Raw genomic sequence first — 13,705 nt, 5'->3', positions numbered from 1 at the left:
TTTATGGGTTATTTAGAAGGGTGTGTTTAATCTCCAAATATTTTGGTCCGTGGCAGCTTTGATCCCTGTTTTTTTTAATGTCTATTTTAATTCCACTGTGGTCTGAGAGCATAGTTTGTAAGATTCCTATCCTTTTAAATTTGTTGAGGTGTGTTTTATGGCCCAGGATGGGGTCTTCCTTGATGAATGTTCGTGCCAGCGTGAGAGGAATGCGTAATCACGCTGTTGCCGGGTGGAGCGTTCTGTAGACACCAATTAGACCTGGTGGATTGATGGTGATGTTCCCGTCAGCTCTCCGTCCTGACTGTCAGCAGGCTGGATCCATCAGTTACTGAGGATGGGTGTTGAAGCCTTCGACCGTCATGGTGGATGCATCTGGTTCTCTTTGAAGTTCTATCAGCAGTTGCCTCTCATGCTGACATTCTTCCTTTAGGCGTCCGCACCACAAGGGCTGCTCCGTCTTCTTAAAGAATTGACCCCTATATCATTACATATTTCCCCTCTTCACCTCTGATAACATCCCTTGCCTGTAGTCCATTCTGTCTGGAATTAATGCAACTACTCTCTCTTTCTTTTGATTAGTATTAGCACGGCGTATCTTTCTCCAGCTCCTTACTTTAAATCCCTATGTGTCTTCATCATTAGAGTGAGTTTCTTGTAGACAACCTATAGTTGCATCTTCTGGGATTTTTCTTTTCCCTCCCTGACAAGCTCTGTCTTTGACAGAGATTTAGACCGTTCACATTTAAAATGATTACCGACACAGTTGAATGATATCTACTGTGTTTCTGTTTTCTATTTGTTGTTCTGTTCCATTTTTTTTCTTCCCCTCTTCTTCTTTTGAGCATTTTGTATATTGTTTTCTCTCCTGTCTTTGTATATCAATCATATCCCTTAGTATATCAATCCTATCAACTCTTTAGTGGTTTTCCTAGAGTTGGCCTCTACATGTATAACTAATCCAGGTCAGTTTTTTTATTTAATAAATTTATTTTTTATCGGTGTTCAATTTGCCAACATATAGAATAACATCCAGTGCTCATCCGATCAAGTGCCCCCCTCAGTGCCCATCACCTGGTCTCCCCCCACCACCCACCTCCCCTTCCACCACCCCTAGTTCGTTTCCCAGAGCTAGGAGTCTCTCATGTTCTGTCTCCCTTTCTGATATTTCCCACTCATTTTTTCTCCTTTCCCCTTTATTCCCTTTCACTATTTTTTATACAGTATGCTGCTTCTATAGTGCAGATGCCTTATAACAAAGTATCCTAATTCCTGACCCTTCTCACACTGCTTATAACACTGGCCCTCATAACACTGCTGTTGTTCTTTTTGCCCTATCTGTATGTTCTTTTTTTTTTTTTTTAACTTATGTTCCTTTAAAAAAAAAATGTTTAAGTAAACTCCACACCCAAAGTGGGGCTTGAACTCACGACTGTGAGGTCCAGAGTTGCGCACTCCTCTGACTGAGCCTGCCAGGTGCCCTATCACTTATCCATATTTCCTAATCACTCAATATATCATGACTATTGTTTCTTTCAATGATGATCTTTTAGATCAATTAAAACATGACAAAATGTAAGTTATTTTACCTTCACTTATTTCTTCTCCGATGCTCCGCCTTTCTGTAGATCTGACATTATCATCCTCCTTCTTCCTGCAGAACTCCTAACATTTGTTGCAGGGTTTCATGTTGGCATGTCTTTTTGCGGAAGTCTTTTATTTTATTTTATTTTTCAAGGATAATTCAGTGGATGCAAAATTTTAGAGCGTTGTTTGTTTTCTTTCAGTTATTTAAATATATTATTCCTTTCTCTTTGTTCTCATGGCTCCTGAAGAGATGGCCATTGTAATTCTTATGCCAATTCCTCTAAAGATAAGATACTTTTCCTTTTTGGCTTCTTTCAAGATTGTCTCTCTGTTTAAATATGATATGCTTCATGCAGACTTTTGCTGTTTATCTTGTTTTCCAGACCTCTGGTTTGGTATCTGCTACTAATTTTGGAAATTTTCCAGCCATTATTACTTTAAATATTCTTTCTCCTCCTTTCTATTCTTCTTCTCCTTTTGTATTCCTATTGTGCAAATAATTTTTTTATTATCTTCCAGTTCTTGTATATCCTCTACCCTCTGCCCTGTCTTTCATTCTTTTTTTTTTCTCTTTGCATTTCAGTTTGGGAAGTTCTATTGACATGCCCTCACTCACTGTTCCTCTTCTCAGTTGTATCCCGTCTACTTGTGAGTCCCAAGGCATTTGTCATTTCTGTGACAGGATGAAGGATGTCCTCCTTAGTGTGGGGAGGAAAGTTGGCCACCCCAAAATGTGTCCCTTAGCACGTGGATTGTTTTAAGCTGATTATTTTTAGGAGATAGAAAGCTCAGGAAGGAACATTGATCTTCCCCTTTACTGCCTGAAAGAATTTAGATAGAGGACCTGCCCTGGGAAGAGAGATTTCACCACAGATAACTACAGAATGATATGAACGAGGTGTGGGAGACATGGAGCAACCCAGTAAAGTCTGATTGTTAAAATTTCTCTCTAGGTCCGACTGTTCTGAGTGGCCCAACAAACATCTGTTTACCAAACATTTACTCTTTTTCATCTTCCCATAAATTGCTTTCCTCCTCTTTGTGGCCCCAGACCCTCATCCCCTTCTCCTTAGCTCAGGATGGCATACAGACCTCATTTTGCCAGACTGTCTTTGGAGTTGCATTTCTATGTCATTAATTTTTATTTTTTCCTGTTAATCTACCTCCTGTCTGTTTAATTCTTAGAAGAATCTTGAAGGGTATAGAAAAAAATTTCCTCCCCAAAACTAGGATTTCCTTTAGATACTGTCTCCTAATTTCTCTCTCTCTGCTACCTTACTCATCTGTTCTTCCATGTGACAGACTTTTTTTCCCCATTAGACCCCTTAACATTTTAATCATGGTTATTTGAAATTCTTTGTCTGAAAATTTCAATATCTGTGTCATATCTGAGTCTGTTTCTCATGCTTGCTTTGTGTCTTGAGATGTGTTTTTGTTGTTTTTTGTGGGTTCGTTTTTTTGTTTGTTTTTGCCTTTAGCATGTCCTATAAATTTTTTTTTTTTGGTCGAAATCTGGACATGGTTTATTGGGTAAAAATGGAGATAAAAGGTCTTTGGTGTGTTTCATGTTAACCTGACTAGGAGTTGAGCTATATTTCATACTCCCTGTAGCTGTAGGCATCAGAGTCTTCAAATTCCTATAATGTCCTTGCTTTTGTCACCTCTGATGTCTCTGGGTTTTCCTAATAACTCTTTCTTACAAATATGCACATTTTGCCTCTTTCGGCTGCAATCCACTGTTATTGTGGTGCAGTCCCATTGATGGGGTGGTGGGGGGTGGAGAGGGGGGAATGTTTACTCTTAGGACCAGCTTTCTGCCTGTCAGTGGTGCTGTGCCCTGAGCTGTGACCCTCACCAGGGCTTCTTTTTTTTTTTTTCTTAAGATTTTTACTTATTTGTTCATGAGAGACACAGACAGAGGGAGAAGCAGGCTCTCTGCGGGAAGCCTGATGTGGAACTCGATCCCAGGACCCCGGGATCACAACCTGAGCTGAAGGCAGATGCTCAGCCGCTGAGCCACCCAGGTGCCCTTTCATGGGGGCTTCTTAGCTTTTTTTTCCCCCTTGGGTGATGCAGGAGGGCTTCAGGGGACTGGGATCTGCCGGCTGCCCTTCCCCCTCCAGCCTACGTGAAAGGAGGCTCTTTCTGTAAAGGTGTTTCCCTAGGGAGTAGGTCTCTGTGACGCAAAATGCTCTGGGTGCATCTCAGCAGGGCCACTTGCCTTCCCCAGCCAGAGCCTCCAGGAGGGTTTCCTGAGTTCCTCATTATGAGGACATATGGGGGCTCCTGTGGAGATCCAGGCAATTTCTCACCCCCTGCTTCCATGTTCAGCCTCTATCATTTGTCAAAATTAGCACTTAGGCCTTCCTTTCAGTTTGCGGCTCCAGTGGCTGCTGTTCCAAATAAACTGATCTCAGCCATGATTCTCCTTATTTCTGTCCCTATGGATTGTGGGTGATGATTTGTCCTGCTCCCCTCATTCTCTGATGGTTCAAGAAAAGTCATTGGTTTTCAGTGTGTTCAGCTTTTTTCTCATTGTAAAGACGAGAGTGGCAACTTTCAAGCTCCTTCCTTGTCACAGTTGAAACCGGATGTCCCTAAATAGACTTTTATTTTAGAATTTACAGAAAAGTTGCAAAAATAGTACACTGGGTTCCTATATACACCCACATCCAATTTCCCTATTGTTAGCACCCTCCATTCCTGTGGTACATTTGTCACAGCTAATGAACCAATATTGATATGTTATTATTAACTAAAGTTCATACTTTATCCAGATGCCATTAGATTGTCCAGAATTTCCTTTTTCTGCCCTAGGATCCCATCCAGGGATGCGCCATTACATTTAGTCCGCTTCCACATCTCTGGGCTATGACAGGTCCTCAGCGTGTTCTTGTTTTAGATGACCTTGACGGTTGGAGGAGTACGGAGCAGGCATTTTGTAGACTGTCCCTCAACTTGGGTTGCTCTGACATTTTGCACATGGTTAGACTGTGGTTATGAGTGTCAGGTATGAAGACCACACCAAGGGGAGAGGGCCAGGCCATCATCTCACACCGGGGGAGGGGGGGCGGGAGCCAGGCCAGCATCTCCCAGGCATTTTGGGCCCTTGGCCAGCGCAGCGCATGCAGTGCCCAAAGCCCGGGGCCAGTCCCCAAAGAAGGAAGGGCTGCAGGTGCCAGCCACAGCGGTGACAGCACCGCCTCGGACGGGAAAGGGCCTGTGGGCATCCAGGCAGAGCCTGACCTGCCAGCCACAGTCGGAGGAACCCTGTGCGGGGGTTAGGTGGGGAGTGTGAACGTGATATCAGACAGTAGTGCCCGGAGGGTGGACCAGGGCAGTCAGTGGAAGAGGAAGCCCGGGAGAGCACATGGGGCAACAAGAGGCCTGTGTGCTGTGGAGGGGGCACGCTGGCCCATGTTCTGCAGATCCGGAGCCAAGCCTGTGCTCACTGAGTGCCCATTAGGCCCTGGCGCTGGGAGAAGCCACGAGGGCTCAGTCCTGCTCTCTGCACCTCTACCCGGTCCCCACGGGGTGACCAGGGGCTCAGTCCTGCTCTCTGCACCTCTACCCGGTCCCCACGGGGCGACCAGGGGCTCAGTCCTGTTCTCTGCATCTCCACCCTGTCCCCACGGGACGACCAGGGCTCAGTCCTGCTCTCTGCACCTCCACCCGGTCCCCACGGGGCGACCAGGGCTCAGTCCTGCTCTCTGCACCTCCACCCGGTCCCCACGGGGCGACCAGGGCTCAGTCCTGCTCTCTGCACCTCCACCCGGTCCCCACGGGGCGACCAGGGCTCAGTCCTGCTCTCTGCACCTCCACCCGGTCCCCACGGGGCGACCAGGGCTCAGTCCTGCTCTCTGCACCTCCACCCGGTCCCCACGGGGCGACCAGGGCTCAGTCCTGCTCTCTGCACCTCTACAGGTCACTCCGGGACAACCAGACCTGGAGAGTTTGTTTCACTCAAGTTCAGAAAAGGTAGCAAATGAGGAGGTTGAGATTCAAGGTCAGATCCAAAGAATTTCGGAGCGGTCCCCCTTAAACACTGGACATCTGTGTCTGTGTGTCTTTCCCCGAGTCTGGCTTTCCCTCCAGGCCGCCTCCTCCTGGTGGACCTCAGGGACCCCACCGAACCCCGGGCAGCTCTCAGAGAACACGGTGCCACCCGGCCGCAGCGACAAGCCAGGGCCTGGTCAGGCGGCTGCGCACGAACAAGACCCAGCGGGAGGCATCCTGGCTGACCTGGGTGTCATGGGTCCCGTCGTCTCCTCTGCCCCGCAGCCGCCCCACCCTCACACAGATCGAGTCCCGGGGCGACACTGGGGTCTTCGGACTCCACCGAGCACCTGCTTCCCGCTCCTAGAGCACTTGCCTGATCAGGTCTCAGGCGGAGCAGGGTCGGGGCCGGCCACTTGGCACCTTCTTGCCCGTCTGCTTCCGCTGGGCTCGTTCTAGCCAAAGCCGGCCTCTGGGAGGCAGGATCCTGTGAAGCGGTCACCGGAGCATCCCAAAGTTTCCAGACGAGCCACGGGACGGTGTCTGCCTCTGCGTGGCTGCCGTGTCTTAATTCCATCGGAAACATCAGTGCTAAAGTCAGGGGCCCTGTGTAGACCGCTTGTATTCACACGTGTGGTCCTCACCTGCCTCCAGAAGTGAATGAAGGAATGAAGGAATGAAGGAATGAAGGAATGAAGGAATGAATGAACAAGTGAGCCCCAGCTGATTTAATGCTTGTCTCACCGTCGTCCCAGCAAATTGAGGGGGAAACTGAGCAGTTTTTCCGGGTGAGGTAAACATTAGGAGAGTCAGGAGCTTGTGTTGGTGTGCCCCCCGGAGAAGGCCCCAGGTCCCAGCATCCGCCTCCGTCCCTGGGTCCAGGAGCCCAGCCCGGCCACCAGGTCACCCCTGTCATTTCCAGAACAAACCAGGACGATGTTCTAAGGGGAGGCAAGTTAATGCAATGACTACTGCCATTTCAAGCTCCAGAAATCTGCTCACTTTACCCTCCGGGAAAAGCCGCATTCTACAAAAATCAGGCCACTTGCTTAAGAAAAGGAAGACAGAGCTGGAGATGCAGATCACTCACGTCGGCCTGAGTTTCCATCACGCTCCTCACGCTCCCGTGGTGGCAGGAGGTCGCTGGGATGTGACCTGCCACCCACGGCTCGGGGAGGGCCCCATCTCCAGACCTGCTCCAGCCACGGGCGGGGCCAGGACACGGCTGCAGCCCCCCCCTAAGGCAGAGCCCGACGGGCCACACCGCTGGACTTGCACACACGCCGGCCTCTGCTGCGGGGCCTCTGTCCCTCCACGTCCCAGTACTGTTTTACTCTGCGCCGACCTTCACTCAGGCAGCCTTCCTCCATGAGGAACCATGCTGGCGACCAGCAGCCCTGGCCTGCAGGCCGGCTACCCCAGAATCTTTGGGGACAGGGAGCTTTTTTTTCTCAGTGGCTGCAGGGAGAGCCCCCGTGTGGGTCACGTGCCCACCCCCAAGCACACTCAGGAGGTCGGGGTCACTGGTCCAGTGCATTAGTCAGCTCAGGCTGCATAACAAATACCACAGATGGGTGTGGGCAGGTGGCTGAAGCAACAGGCATTCATCCTCCACAGTCCTGGAGGCTGGAAGTCTGAGATTAAGGAAGGGGTCGGCAAGGTCGGTTCTTCCTGAGGCCTCTCTCCTTGGCCTGCAGGTGGCCGTCCTCTCCTGTGTCCCCACGTGGCCATCCTTTGGTACGTCTGTGTCCTCACCTCTGCTTACCAGGACCCCAGCCAGATCGGGCCAGGGCTTACCCTAATGACCTCATGTTACCTTCATCACTTCTGTAGGATCCCTGTCTCCAATCACGGTCACATTCTAAGATCCTGGGCGTCGGGACTCCGACATATGGAATTGGAGGGAACACGTCAGCCTGTGCCACCGCGCACGCACAGCTCGCCCTGAACCTTCCGGGGGGAGAGGGGTCATCCCGCCATGACTACAAACCACATGGAGCAGTGAACTCTTGGGGTTTTTACCGGACTAAGAGGCTGAATCTGACGTAGGAGACACTATAAAGAGGATGAGGCTTCAGAAGCTGATCGACAACAGAGGAAGGGATAGACAGGACACCTGAAAGCGGGGCTGCCTCAGCCACGAGCCAATGGCCCCGCACTCTCACCCCGCCCACCGGTGCCGGTGGCCACAAGACGCAGCCGCAGGTGGACTCAGGTGGGGCAGGAGCCAGCGCCTTCCTGCAGGTGCACCCCCGGGATGGACAGAGTGCAGCTTGGACGGAGCGCGGTCTCCTGACACCTGCCCATGGAGACAGCATCCGCTTGGGGATCTGCGGACACAGTCCCCGTGCTGACATGGCACCACGTGACCCCTCTTAGGCCTGGACAAAGTATCATCTGCAAAATATGGACATAAATAGGCACCTTGGAGGTTCGGGTCCGGGTATTACATACCGTAGTCAAAGTTCTAGTTTCACCAATAGGACAGATCAACACATTTTTAAAAATCCATTGCTAATGCAATTCCTCTCGAAATGTAAGATGAGATGCTATGAACACATATTTTTCATAGAATAGCTACGTGTGCAGAAGGAGGGTGGGGGGGACAGATGCGCGAGCAAGAAGCCGAGGAGGAGAGTGTGGCGCACACTGGGTCAGAGGTCAGCTCGCCAGGGCAGACAGTGCCACCCAGGTCGACACCTGCTTAAATCTCTTCTCCTCCACCGTCTTCCCTCAGGGTCCCACCACCCAGTGTGAGATTTGGGAAAAGGCAAAGTAACGCCGAGGCCACGGTTCTCGGATGTACATGACCAGAGAAGGAGGCCGACAGCCCCGCTGGACGCCAGCTCCAGCTCACCCCGCACGGCTGCACCGGCTCTTTCCTGGGCCTTGCCCTGCAGGCCCGTGGCCCCAGGACTTGGCTGGAGTTGCACCGCCAGTGGCCCCCAGGGGCAGCGGCTCCCCGTGCACGGTCTCTCGTGCGCTCCCTCCGCCAGCCCAGGGAGGTGGCCGGAGGGACGTCCCCTCTGTGGCTGCCCAGCCTCAGGGCTGTGCTGTGTTCCCGTGACACCCTCCCCGCCCGAACCTTCCCCAACCTTCCCCGGCCCCACCATGATGGCAGGAAGTGCAGCTCCCACTGGAAGCCTCTCAACCCACGTGCACCTGACGCTCACGAGGGTGGACTGGACGCTCGCATGTCTGTGAGGCACGGTCAGCAGATACAACCAGGTTCAAGAGCCTGTGGCAGCATCAGATGAAGCCAAAGATGCGCGGACCCCGAGGACATAGGAGTGTTGGAACAAACCTGAATTCCCCTCCAAAGAAGCCCGGAGAACGTGTGTTATGATCAAGCATCACACATCTCACCCACCTGCCTGCCTGACCCTGCCGGACGTGGGGGCCGGGCCCAGAGCTGAGTCCAGGGGAGCAGAACCCTGGGGAGCAGGGGTTCTGGAGTTGGCCTGGCTGCAGGGCTCAGACGCTGCCAGGCACTGGATGGTGCTTCCATCCAATCATGTGGATGCAATTAAATTGGAAACGTCAAGTAATGCCAAAGACACACAGACCTTTCAATCCAGAAATTTTGGAAACAACCTACACGCAAGGAGAATTTGTTACATGTCTACGAAACAATACCATCCGCACTTGGGCAGCCTGGGTGGCTCAGTGGTTTAGTGCCGCCTTCGGCCCAGGGTGTGATCCTGGAGACCCGGGATCGAGTCCCACGTCGGGCTCCCTGCATGGAGCCTGCTTCTCCCTCTGCCTGTGTCTCTGCCTCTCTCTCTCTCTCTCTCTCTCTCTCTCTCTGTCTCTTATGAATAAATAAATAAAAAATCTTAAAAAAAAATACCATCCGCACTTAAAATGCATTGGCTAAAATCACGTGGATTTCCACGAGGATAAAACCCAAAAGGTGATGTGGAGCAAGAAAGAACAAGTTGCGAAAGGTAAGGTAACAGTTCTATCAACGTAAAATCGTAGAGCAATAGAAATCAATAGCATGTCTTGTTTATTCGTAAAGGCACACGTAGGAATGGGGGAGAGCCGGAGAGAAGCCAGTCTCGGAAGACCGAGGAGGGAACGGGATCAGAGGCCGGAAGAGGTGGGATCCCACTGAAGTGTAATGCGTTATTTCTTTTAAGAAATGCTTTGAGAGAAATAAGGAAATAGGACAATCTACCTAAGGGCTGCATGCCCTGCATTACCTTTGCAGGCTTGAGGCGCGCGGGGGAGCGTTTGAAGTTATGTGAGGTGCTCAGCGCATGATGCTACCCGCGAAGGTCTGGCTCCGACAAAGCGTCAGCTTCGGGTGGATTCTGATCCCTCTCGTGCACTGAGCCAGCGTCAGCTAAGCTAGAGACCCAGTATCACGATGCGGTCCCTTGCCTGCCCCCAATTTCCCATTGTCCTTTAGTTTTGTCGTCACACTACCTTGCTCGCCTGTAAAATAATTTTGCAAGTAAAAGGGGCCCCTGGGTGGCTCAGTGGTTGAGCATCTGCTTTCGGCTCAGGGCGGGATCCCGGGGTCCTGGGATCGAGTCCCCACAGGGAGCCTGCTTCTCCCTCTGCCTCTGTCTCTCCCTCTCTCTGTGTGTCTCTTATGAATAAATAAAATCTTAAAAATTTCTTTTGCAGGAAAAGGTAATTTGTTCTTTGAAGACTGTCCTTTCTTGCCAATTAAACGTGGTTTGCTATTAAAATACGTCTGCCCTTGATGAATCTATTTTAATAAACTTTTTTTTTTAGATTTTATTTATTGATTCATGAGAGACACAGAGAGAGGCAGAGACACAGGCAGAGGGAGAAGCAGGCTCCCTGCAGGGAGCCCGATGCAGGATTCGATACCAGGTCTCCAGGATCACATCCTGGGCTGAAGGCAGCACTAAACTGCTGAGCCACCCGGACTGCCCTTTAATAAATTTTTTATTTCAGAAGCGACACAAATGTTGCAGAGATAATACCAAGAGTTTCCATCTCCGCCACACAGTGTCCCGTCTTACTAACATCTTACATTAACAAGGTACTTTTGTCGTAACCGACCAACCAAGACTCATACGATACTCATAACTAAAGTCAATACTCCAAAACTTTCTAATTTTTAACCTAAGGTCTTTTTCTTTTCTAAGATTTCATGTGCGGTGCCATGTTACTCCGTCACCACCTACCCATGGGTGACTCCTGGCCTGGGCGGTTTCTTAGACTTTCCCTGTTTTGCTTTTTGTTTTTTGTTTTGTGAAGCTGACAGTTTTGAGGAACACTGACCACTATTTCATAGAAGGTTCTCAGTTGGGATTTGCCTGATGTTTTCTTCATGGTTACACTGGGGTTCTGGATTTGGCAGACGAAGGCCACAAAGGTGACGTGCCCTTCCTGTCACCTCCTGTGGAGGACACGCGCCATCACCCAACTGACCATGCCAGTGTCGCCCTGGACCACCGGACCGAGGTGTATCGTTCAGGCCTCCCTGCTACCGGGTGGCTCCCCTTGCCACGTGGTGGAAGGAAGTCATGACGTGCAACCACGCGTAAGAAGGTGGGAGCCTTGCTCCATCTATCCAAGGGCACAGCACCTGCAGAAATCATTCAGGATTATTCTGAACCAGGTATTCATCTCCCCCCCCCATTTATTGATCTGTGCAATTCTTTACATCTGTGTGTACTCGTGGATATTTATACTTTGGGTTGTAATCCAACACGGCTTGATTGATTTTGTCATCCGAATGTGTCTGCCTTCATCTGTCGGGAGCTCCCTGATGTGGCTCCAGAACGATTGTTGACCGTCGTGAGCACGGACTTGCAGGCCCATCTCCTGTCCTTCCTGCCCTGGATCCAGGAATCAGCCACTTCCCCAAGTGAGCCCTGCTTTTCGTTTTTCATTTTGGTTCATTGGTTTGTTTTTGGAGAATGGTACCAGAACCCACAATCTGACGCCGTATGCGTGTATCTATACATCTCGTCATTGCCATTAGGGTGTCAGTGCTCCCAGACCCTCCAGCTCCAGAGTGAGGGAATATATGTGTTCTACAAACCCATGAATATCCGCATACCTATAAATATCCGATATGTAGCCATCTGTATCTATATTAGGCTAACCATGAGCTCATCGTGTCTATCACCTCATGGATCATTCTTCCAGCCTCTTCCTGCAGCTTATCTGTAAATCCCGCTCTAACATTGTGAACTCACCAACCGTCCGTTTCCCGAACCAGTTGGTTCCAGGACACAGACGTAGCAAGTATTAGACTTGTTAACCCACACCGTGCGGGGGAGCTTTGCAAGTAGAGTGCAGATCTCCCGCACAGGCTCCTCGGGGCTCCCAAGTTACTCCCTTCGGGTCCTGAGATATTCCTGGAGCCACCAGAAGCTGGAAGAGGTGAGGAAGGAGCCCTCCCCTGCCTGTTCTGCAGGTAGCGCTGCCCTGTGGGCATCCGGTTTTCAAACATCTGCTCCCCTGAGCTGGGAGAGAATAGATCTTGGAAACTGCATGCATGTGGCCCTTTGGGAGGGCAGCCTCCAGAACTGACCACGGCGGGCGAGTGTCTCTGGGCCATGTTCTTCAGCAGCATTTCCTCCCTCCTCTCACCCACGTGTGGCACTCCCAATCCACGTCCTCGAGCACTGTGTCACGTGGACAATGAGTCCACCACTTTGGGTCAGACAGGACAGCTCAAGGGGGCTCCGGCCCAGAGGGCTTCTCTCCAGCTGGGACAAGAACTTGCAATCACCCCTGGTAAAGTCCTTTTTGCCTTGCAGAGTAGGTGTTTGCTATAGAGAAGGCTCTGGCATATTTCACAAGGATTGCCCTTCCCTTCCCCGGCCAGGGCGGCCCGATCCAGGCCCCCAGAAGTTTCTGTCTCTCTGGTCAACCCACCCTCAACCTCCAGCAACGTGTCAGAATGACCATCTACATATTCCCACCCGCTTACGGCTTCGGGGGCTTCCACTTGGGTAAGCAGATCTCAAATTTCATCATTCTAGATATGCCTATCTCTGATGTGCAGTGATTTGACCTTGACCTCCATCATCTGATGGTTCCCGAAAAGTTGTTTTGTTTTTTGTTTTTTGTTTTTTTGTTTTTTTTACTTTTTAAAAAGATTTTATTTATTTATTCATGAGAGACATAGACAGAGGCAGAGATAGAGGCAGAGGGGGATGCAGGCTCCCTGTAAGGAGCCTAATACGGGACTCAATCCCGGGACCCTGGGGTCATGCCCTGAGCTGAAGGCAGATGCTCCACCATGGAGCCACCCAGGCATCCCAAGTTGTTGATTTTTAGATTTTGCAGTTTATTTTTCCTATCAGGATGGGAGTGATGATTTCCAAGGTTTTGACATGTTGAAGCAGAAACTGGAAGTCCCCAGTAATTTCTGATATACGTCATGCATTGTTAACTATTAAATCCCAATTAGAGACAACTTGGTTAATTAGTTAATTTGTCCTTTTTAGGCCACTAGACTCCAGGGATTCAGAAATGTCCCCACCTGCTCTCTCAAGGAACTTTCTTCAGGGGAGGGGGAGCTGAGATCAGGGCAGAACAACCCACTCCTATAGTTCATTGCTCTAAGAGTCCATAGGGTTCTGTCCGGGAATGGACAGGAGATGCCTTCTTGGCCCCGGCCTGCCCTGGGGACTCGGGGAACTTCCAGCTGAGAGCTGAGGTCTTGCAGGCCAAGAACTCACTCACCACTCCAAAGTGTAACAGGAGGGAGCAGGGAAAAATCGTGGCAAGCACAGGGGATGGGAGTTGGGAGCTTAGTTTTCATGCTGTGAGATTCGAGAATTGTGCACAAAAGCCTAATTAGAGGGAGAAAGGTTTTTCAAAAAGGAAGGGCTGATCAAGGGGATCCTTCCATCTTTCTGCATTGCACACAGGTCATGGTGTCCTCCCACCAGTGGCTTTGTGCTGGGGGCTCACGGCGGTTCCAAGAGCCTGACTCGCCTGCTCTGGTTATTTTCATGTATCTTTTGATGTAAGAGTCATTTTAGGGAGTTGTTTTTTTTTTTTTTTTTTACTTTACAAGCAATGCACTCTGAGCCATTATTTTATTAATTTCTAGTTTAATGCATTAGAATTAATTAATTGATATTATTGTTGTGGTCTAACATACATTCACTATTTTGCA

Source organism: Canis lupus, chromosome 10, assembly GCF_003254725.2.
Source record: "Canis lupus dingo isolate Sandy chromosome 10, ASM325472v2, whole genome shotgun sequence".
NCBI classification, from domain to species: domain Eukaryota; kingdom Metazoa; phylum Chordata; class Mammalia; order Carnivora; family Canidae; genus Canis; species Canis lupus.
Note: the sequence above shows the minus strand (reverse complement) of the source record.